A 10,000-nucleotide genomic window follows, 5' to 3' on the forward strand; every position below is an offset into this window, starting at 1 on the left:
TAACCTAGCCTAACCCAACCATACCTAACTTAACCTAACGTAACCGAACTTAACCTAACCTATCCTAACCAAACCAAACCTAAGCTAACTTAATCTAATATGATATGTAGCCAAATATCCTAACCAAAACCAAACCTAATCTAAGCAAACGTAACATAACTTAACCTAGCCTAACCCAACCTAACCTAACCTAACCTAACCTAACTTAACCTAACCTAACCTAACCTAACCTAACCGAACTTAACCTAACCTAACCTAACCCAACTAAACCTAACCTAACCTAACCTAACCTAACTTAACCTAACCTAACCTAACCTAACTTAACCTAACCTAACCTAACCTAACCTAACCTAACCTAACCTAACCTAACCTAACCTAACCTAACCTAACCTAATTTAACCTAACCCAACCTAACCTAACTTAACCTAACCTAACCTAACCTAACCTAACCTAACCTAAGCTAACCTAACCTAACCTAACCTAACCTAACTTTACCTAACCTAACTTAACCTAACCTAACCTAACCTAACCCAATCTAACCTAACTTAACCTAACCTAACCTAACCTAACTTAACCTAACCTAACCTAACCTAACATAAGCTAAGCAAGAGGGAAGACTACTACTACTACTACTACTACTACTACTACTACTAAAGACAGATTTATACGTAAGTTTGGAATGTTAAAGAGATGAACTGGGATAGGTTAAACAGACAAAATTCGTGAGACAGTTAACGTTGAGATTGAAAGGATAAATAAAACACAGAAGAGACGGATTTGGAAGGGAGAGAAAGAGAGAAAAAGAGAGTAAGCCGCAAGAGGAACGCAGGTATACCGGTGGAGAGGAAGAGGGAGAGAGAGAGAGAAAAAAAAAAGAGAGAAAGAGAGAGGTACTTCACCCAACTTTCATTTCATTTTTTTCTTCTCTTCCTTTTTCTTCTTTTCTGTCATGATAATATTGTTTCGTAAGACTCCAGGAAACGTCGCCATTCTTTACCTGGCGTGTGTGTTTACCTGTTTGTTTATCACCGTCACGCTGCACGCACCTCCTCCTCCTCCTCCTCCTCAATCCTTGCCTCTGTTCGTAATTGTTTTTTTTTTTTTTATTTCACTCTTCCTCTGATTCTTCCTTTTCCTTTCACTTTTGCTATTATTTTTCCCGTTTCTTCTTCTTCTTCTTCTTCTTCTTCTTCTTCTTCTTCTCCTTCCTCTCGTTCTTGTTGATCTTTATCTTCTTCTTCTTGTTCTTTTTGTTTTTGTTCTTGTTCTTGTTCTTGTTCTCCTCCTCCTCCTCCTCCTCCTCCTCCTCCTCCTCCTCCTCCTCCTCCTCCTCCTCCTCCTCCTCGCGTGGCTGATTTCTCTAATAATTTTTTTTTCAAGTATTTTTCAACCTCCATTCCACTTTTTTTTTGTTTTAAGCTTATATGAACGATGAATTAATTTACTCTCTCTCTCTCTCTCTCTCTCTCTCTCTCTCTCTCTCTCTCTCTCTCTCTCTCTCTCTCTCTCTCTCTCTCTCTCTCTCTCTCTCTCTCTCTCTCTCTCTCTCTCTCTCTCGTGGTAGCTATAATATTAATATCTTAGTTCAGAATACCGGATTATTTATTTATTTATTTATTTATTTATTTATTTATTTATTTATTCATTCATTCCTTCATTCAATCATTTTATTTATCCATTATTTTTTTGAACAAGCTGAAAACATGACTCATTACCTTGGCCTCTATTTTGTACTTTTTTTAATCTCTCGTTTTCTGTGTTAATATTCGTGCTGCAATAGATAGCAAAACACACAGACACACAATAGTATATGTATATTTTAAAGCCACAGAAACAAGGCCAGAAAGGAGCATAGATTAAAACATAGAATAAAAACTTCAAGACAATTTACCCTTTGATTTTTGACTACCGCTTTGGACTTTTTTTTCTGGGACTAGCATCTCAGTGGGCTTTTTTTTTTTTTATTAGTTGTCCTTGGCCATTGTCCTTCATAAAAAAAATAAATAGATAAATTGAAACCAGACATCGGGAAAGGCAGAATGGATTAAAGGTTGAAGAAGGCAATTTAAATGTAATCTAAAATGAAGTCATTGTTTTCACATATCAAAATTAAACATCACAGAAAGGAGAAACACTGAAGAAAGGCAGATTTAAGTAACGCTGCAGTGGTGAAGGATGGAAAAGGTACTGTGATGTTTTGCAATGTCACTATCCACTCTCACATATCAAAATTAAACATCACAGAAAGGAGAAACACTGAAGAAAGGCGGATTTAAGTAACATTGCAGTGGTGAAGGATGGAAAAAGGTACCGTGATGTTTTGCAGTGTCACTATCCTCGGCTATCAAAACAAAACACTATAAAGAGCAGTGAGGTTAAATGTAAAGCCAAATAAAAGTACTGTTGAGTGATGGAAGATGAAGAAGGTTATGTAATGTTGATCGTAATGTGTAATGTAATGCTAATATAGTGTAATGTTAATCTTGGTGTTATTTTAATGTAATGCAATGTTAATGTAATCTTAATGTAATGTAATGCTAATATTAATGTTAATGTAATCTTAATCTTAATGTAATGTAATGTAAATGTAATCTTGATCTAAATGCAATGAAGTTTAGTGTTAATCTGAATGTTAATCTTATGTAATCTTAATGTAATGCAATGTTATGTAATGTAATATTGATCTTAACGTCTTCAGCTTGTTCAGACACCCAGACACTAATAACCTAGGTACTAACAAGCTGAAAACATTAACAATACTTTACTTCATTCATCTCCCATCACGTAATGTCCATCTGGTATTAAAGTAAAGACAAATGAAAGTAATGTTGAGTGATGGTGAATGAGGAAGACAAAGTGATTTCAGTGTTTTCAGCTTGTTAGAGGGAGAGCCAGGTGTTAACAAGCAGCGTGCCCCCCTAACTACCTGAAGACAGTGCATTACTTCATTCGTTTTCTATCACTCACCTACAGCTGCGTTCGTGCGTTCATATGTTTGTATACCTCATAATGTTCCTCTGTTACTATTCTATTTTTAGTCAGTATTATTTTCTCCCGCATATATATATATATATATATATATATATATATATATATATATATATATATATATATATATATATATATATATATATATATATATATATATATATATATATATATATATATCATCAACTTTCTTGACTTTTTTTTTCTATTTTGTTTATTTTTTTCACGTATCCGTTCTTTTGTTACCATTCTGTTCTCAGTTACCATTATTTTCTTCTTCAGTTATCCTTTTTTTTTTTTATCAAATTTGTAAACTTTTTTTTTTTCAGCTGTGGCATCTTTCTATACTTCGTCCCTGGAATTTATGTTTTATTTTTTATGGAATTTCTAAACTTTTCTAGCAGCCACATCTTCCTGTACTTCGTCATTTAAATGTATTGATCGTCTTTTTTTTTTTAAACAAATTTCAAAACTTTAACTGTCAAATCTTTCTGTACTTCATTTTAATTCATTCACCATCCTTTATTTTTTAAATTTCTAATTTTTTTTCTAGCTGCCACATCTTCCTCTACTTCGTCATTTAAATTTATTGATCGTCTTTTTTTCTTTTTTTTTTTTTTACAAATTTCAAAACTTTAACTGTCAAATCTTTCTGTACTTCATTTTAATTCATTCACCATCCTTTTTTTTTTTCTTTTCAAATTTCTAAACTTTTCAGTGTCCGCATCCTTCTGTATCTCACTACGTTCATCTATTTACTTTATCGTCTTGAATATCACGGGTATATCGAGTCGAGCATCGTACAGGGCAGGGTGAGATTATCGTACATGGAGGAGTGACTGGCGTACACGTGAGGGCCGCAGCTTCTGAGTGAGTCACGTAATGCTGGCTTCCCTCACCTGTCTGTAGCTCATCCATTTAAACTTTTATTTGGCTACACTTCACTCTGCTTCAGTTTTTATGGTGTCTGATTTTGAGAGTTTAATCTTACATTGCTTTATGACCTCGAGTTGTAGTTTGTAAATATTTATCTGTCTGTCTTCACCACTTAATCTGTCTGTCTATCTGTCAGTCATTCACTTTATCTATTTATCTATCTATCTATCTATCTATATCTGCATCTGTCTGTACGTCTATATGTCTGTCAGTCTATGTATTTGTCTAGTTGTCTGCCTATTTATCTATCTATCTGCCTATCTATCTATCTGTCTGTATCTATCTATCCACCAATCTATTCATCCATTTAACAATCTGCTCTTTTCCTATCAGTCTATCCATCCATCCTCTCACATTTCAAACACACACACACACACACACACACACACACACACACACACACACACACACACACACACACACACACACACACACACACACACACACACACACACACACACACACACACACACACACACACACACACACACACACACACACACACACACACACACACACACACACACACACACACACACACACGCATACACTCACCCAGCCAGCCAGTTAACAGCGTCTCGAGGGAAGGAATGTATTGGTAAAAGTCCAATTGGACAAGGAAGAAAATGTAATATTAGGAAGTAATTGATGTAATAAGTGCTGTGAGTCATTTAAGAAACGTGGAGGCATTTCAGCTGACTTGTCGGAAAGGGGAGGGGAGGGGAGGATAAAGGGGAGGTGGTGGTAGGGTAGGAAAGTGAGGGGAAGGAAGGGAAAGGGGGGATAAAGTTTGGGGAGGATGAAGGGAAGGGCATGGAAGGTCCGGAAGTGATGGAGAAGAAGGGGGTAGGGATGGGGAGTGGAATAGATGGGAGGATATAGGTGTGAGATGGGGTAAGGTGTCTTCTTGGTTGTGGGGGGAAAGGGAGAGGGGGGATGGGGAGGAGGAATACTTGTGTTGATGGGAGGGTGTGAAATTAGTGTGTGTGTGTGTGTGTGTGTGTGTGTGTGTGTGTGTGTGTGTGTGTGTGTGTGTGATATGTATATATGTACGAGTTTGTGTGTATGTATGTATGAATGTAGAAGAAAAAGAAGACGAAGAAGAGAAAGAAAAAAAGAAACTCAAATTTATCTTACTCTATACACTGTCAAACCAAGAAATAACTCACCTTTTTTTCCCTTTTCTCTTTAAATCCACTTTTTTCAGTATTCCCTCTTAAATCACCCAACTCTTTCATTCCTCCCTTTAAAATCCTACTTCTCACACTCAATTTAAATAACAATAACTTTTTTTCTTGTTTCATATATTCCTTAACCTTTTTTTTTTATTTATACTTTGTCTGTACACGTCCTTGGCCTTTCTCTTTCTTTGCTTTTATCCTTGCTGCTCTTCCTGTCTTTCCTCATCGAAGGGAAATTTAATCCTGAAAAGTTATGAACAAAAAAAGGGTGCGAGAAAAGAAAGAAAAGAAAATGAGGAGAATAAGAATAGGGAAGGAGGAGGATTGTAACTTGAGAGGACGAGAGAGAGAGAGAGAGAGAGAGAGAGAGAGAGAGAGAGAGAGAGAGAGAGAGAGAGAGAGAGAGAGAGAGAGAGAGAGAGAGAGAGAGAGAGAGAGAGAGAGAGAGAGAGAGAGAGAGAGAGAGAGAGAGGGGATGATAAAAAAGATAATGAAAACAAAGTAAAATTGAGAGAGAGAGAGAGAGAGAGAGAGAGAGAGAGAGAGAGAGAGAGAGAGAGAGAGAGACAGATAGACAGATAGACAGACAGACAGAGAAACAAAAAAGAACCAGAAACAGAAGCAAAACACAGAGATCACCACCAGCATCACCACCACCACCACCATCACCACCACCACCACCACCATCACCATCACCACCACCACCACCACCACCACCGCCACACACGTTCGCCAAGGAAAATCTACATTCTTGGCACGGGATACCTCAGGGCACCCACTTCTGCACCTTGGGTTTATCAGCATTACTATTAATACGTTCAGGTCGACCTCGCCAGAATGATGAAGCTTAGAGGGGGGGGGGACGGGCGATAGGTCACTGTGTTGGGGGGTGGTCAGTGGGTGTCAATATGTGGGGGGGTTCATAAAAGGGCAGGTTTATATAGGGTGTTTTAGGGTAGAAATGTCGTGGTTTTAGGGATAAATTTAGGGATATTTTGTAGGTATATTGAGGTTATTAGGGACTTTTTTGTTTCTAGGTAGTTTTTTAAAGTAATTCGTCTCTCTCTCTCTCTCTCTCTCTCTCTCTCTCTCTCTCTCTCTCTCTCTCTCTCTCTCTCTCTCTCTCTCTCTCTCTCTCTCTCTCTCTCTCTCTCCTTTTCCATCTTTTCTTTCGTTTTGATTTTTTTCTAAATCTACTGATGGAAGAATTTAAAGGAGGGAAGAAGGAAGAGAGAGAGAGAGAGAGAGAGAGAGAGAGAGAGAGAGAGAGAGAGAGAGAGAGAGAGAGAGAGAGAGAGAGAGAGAGAGAGAGAGAGAGAGAGAGAGAGTACGTAGATGTAGTAGGAAGAGAGAAAAGGAAGTAATAGTCTCTCTCTCTCTCTCTCTCTCTCTCTCTCTCTCTCTCTCTCTCTCTCTCTCTCTCTCTCTCTCTCTCTCTCTCTCTCTGACTTCCGTGAGCGCCAGGATTGTTTGGTTGTCAGGCGGAGACTTTTGTGTTTATTTACGTGGCAATGTGTTTAATATTTATTTCAGGCGGTGTGTGTGTGTGTGTGTGTGTGTGTGTGTGTGTGTGAACAGGGAAAAACTATACGTACAAAGAGGGAGAGTTGAGTTAAAGGGCGCACACACACACACACACACACACACACACACACACACACACACACACACACACACACACACACACACACACACACACACACACGTACATATTATTGATTCTTCTTCCAGCAATAGTTGTTGTTTTTTACCCGTTTTTTTCTACATCAATTTCCAGAAAGTGTTTTGTGATTTATTTTTACACTCGCAGCAATAAAAGGTACAAATTATAATGAAAGAAAACAAATATACAGAGAGAGAGAGAGAGAGAGAGAGAGAGAGAGAGAGAGAGAGAGAGAGAGAGAGAGAGAGAGAGAGGAGGGGGGGAATCTGAGATGAAATTTATTTATTTATTCATTTTTTTTATATACAGAAATGTGTGTGTGTGTGTGTGTGTGTGTGTGTGTGTGTTTTGTGTGTGTGCGTGCGTGTGCGCGTGCGTGACTCACCTGCTTCCTCGTCAGCGTAATAAGGGTGGGAATTTTATGCCAGGATAGAGAGGACAAAAAAATAAGCTTCCTTCTGATTGGCCAGCAGTAAACGAGGGTCTGTAGGAAGGCCGCTGATTGGGTGGCTGGTGGGGTGTTATGCCTTGTGAATGGCTGGATTGTTTTATTATAGGGAACTACTACTACTACTACTACTACTACTACTACTACTTATTCTTTTTGTTCTTGTTCTTGATCTTATTCTTCTTGTTCTTGTCTTTTCTTCTTTTCTTTTCTTTTTCTTTATTTTTTTCTTAAACTACTACTACTACTACTAATACTACTCCTACCACCACCACCACGGCCACTACTTAGAGTACACAAGGATGATAAATATACCTATTTCTATTGCTACCTAAGAGTGGGCTGTAAAGAGAAGCTGTGTTTTTATATATCTCTGTGTTTCCTGAGATGAGTGATCAGCCGCTTTGTGTTTACCTTAGAAAAAAGGGAAAGAATGAAAGATGGCAGGGAAAAAAATGGAAGGTATAGGAAAACAAGGGAAAGTGAATGGTTATGTCTAGTGGTAAAAAACGATAGGGAGGGAAAACTGAGGTGGATGGAGATGGGAAATGATAATGGAAGGGAAAAATGGGAGTGTGTGGTTTTTGGGTAGTGGAAAGAAGTGAAGACAGGGGAAACTGAAGGAGGTGGAGGTGGGAGAGGTTCTGGATGGTGAAGAAAAAGGATGGGAAGGGAAAATAGGGAAAGGTGGATGGCTTTATTTGGTGGAAAAAGTGAAAACGAGGGAAACTGGGTGACGTGGATAGACTTGTTTGATGGAAAAGACGGAAAAAAAGGGGGAAAATGGAAGACGGATGGTTTTGGATGGTGGAAAATAAGAAAGAAGGAGAAATGAGAAATGGATGGGTTTTGTTTGGTGGAAAAAAAAGTAAAGGGAAAATGGGGTTTGTAGTTATGGATGGTGGAAACAAGTGGAAAAAAAAATTGTAAGTGGATGATTCTGTTTGGTGGAGGAAAAAGGGAAAAGAAGGGAAAAATTTTGTTGATAGATGGTTTTCCAGGTCGTGTCAAGGGTAGATGGATGGAAAAGTGCATGAAAACTGAAATTATATGTTTAATGTTTAATTATTGTTCAAATTAATTAAAAGTCACCTGTTATTGTCTTCCTTATCACCACCACCACCATCACTATCATCATCATCATCATCACCACCACCACCATCATCATCATCATCATCATCACCATCCTCATTTTTATTCATATTTCCCTTTCATTTCCATCTTTATCAGGGTTTTTATCTCTTTATCCTTTATCCTCGTCCTTCTGTTCTTCCTTTCCTATCATTCAGCTTTCCCTTTTTCTTTTTATCTCTTTCTTCTTCCTTTACTTTCTCCTCCCTTCCTTCCTCTTCACTGTTGTCTTTTCATTCTTTCACCCTTTCTTTTTGTTCGCTTCCCTATCCTCTTCTTTATTATGCGTTTACTTAATCACCTCCTCCTCCTTCTCCTCCTCCTCCTCCTCCTCCTCCTCCTTCTCCTCCTCCTCCTCCTCCTCCTCCTCCTCCTCCATCAGCATCGCTACAACCATTATCGTCATTACTGAATTATCTTTATGGTTGTATGTTTCCAGTTTATCCATTATCACAATTATCGCTTCCCTCCTCCTCTGCTCTTCCTCTTCTTCCTCTTCCTTCTTGTATTTTTTTTTCTCCTTCGATTTTACGTTTTTTTTTATTTGTTCTTTCTTTGTGTTTATTTGACTTCATTGTTGCTTTACTTCATAATTTCTTCTTTTTCGTCTCCTCGTCATTCATTCATTCATTCATTTCTTCGTATAATATAAATATGTACAACTTGCAAATACAATGAATACTGACGCCTGTTAATTGCCTAACCAAACCTTATCCATTAACCAGGTGTATTCTATTCTTTAAAGTTATGACCGTGACCTTTCTCGTCTCACCTGTATATTAATTAATTATCCTCTTTACAGGTGAGGTGCTGGAGGGAGCGATATAGATACTGGGTGGTAGGTAAGTGCTTGTTATTATTACTCTTTTATTATGTAAGTGTTAGAGAGACTGGCCAGGGAAACAAATGGATGAAAAACAAGGCTCCTTTATATAACTCCTTTGAAAATACATAAGACAATAAAAAAATCAATAAAAAAAATAATAAAAGGAGACTCGAAAGTTCTTTTTTTTTATCGCATGTACATCTTCCTCTTCGGTTCAAGTCGCAGGCAAGGGAGGAAATAAAAGGGTGAGAGAGAAAAATGAAGAGTAATTATAAAGAAACAAAGGGAGAGAGAGAGAGAATAGATGTATAGAGAAAGGGAGATAGAGAAACTTGATATCTTTAGAAACAGCTTAAATCGTTGGCAAGGGAGAAAATAAAAGGGTGAGTGAAAGAAATGAAAGGGTAATGATAAAGAAACAAAGGGAGAGAAAGAATGAATGTGTAAAGGAAGGCAGATGAAAAAAAAAATGAGAAGAATAGAGAAATGCGAAAGAAAGAAACAAGAGGAAAGAACGGGGAATAGGAAAGGCAGAGAAAGACATGAAAGGAAAGAAAGAAGACATGGAAAGGAGAGGTGAAAGAGAGTAATGTAAGAAAAAAGAGTAAGGGAAGGAAAAAGGAGGAGAAACGAAAGGGAAGAAGGGAAATAAAAGGAGATAATAACGCGAGGAAAACGAGGGGAAGAAGGCAATACGAGAAGGAAAAGAGGGTAAAGAATGATTAAGAGATAGGAATGGAGGGAGAAAAGGAGGAGAAGGAAAGCGTAAATGGAGAAAAGAGAATGGAAATGAAGCAATAGAGAGGAGATAAAAACGGAGAGAGAGA

General features: G+C 37.9%; 1 protein-coding gene across 1 annotated transcript in view; it reads left to right on the forward strand.

Annotated features, from left to right (window-relative positions):
• LOC135089056 (junctophilin-1-like) overlaps positions 1–10,000 on the forward strand; it is a 110,823-nt gene that overhangs the window by 32,627 nt on the left and 68,196 nt on the right.

This window comes from Scylla paramamosain, chromosome 32 (assembly GCF_035594125.1).
Source record: "Scylla paramamosain isolate STU-SP2022 chromosome 32, ASM3559412v1, whole genome shotgun sequence".
Classification (NCBI taxonomy): Eukaryota; Metazoa; Arthropoda; class Malacostraca; order Decapoda; family Portunidae; genus Scylla; species Scylla paramamosain.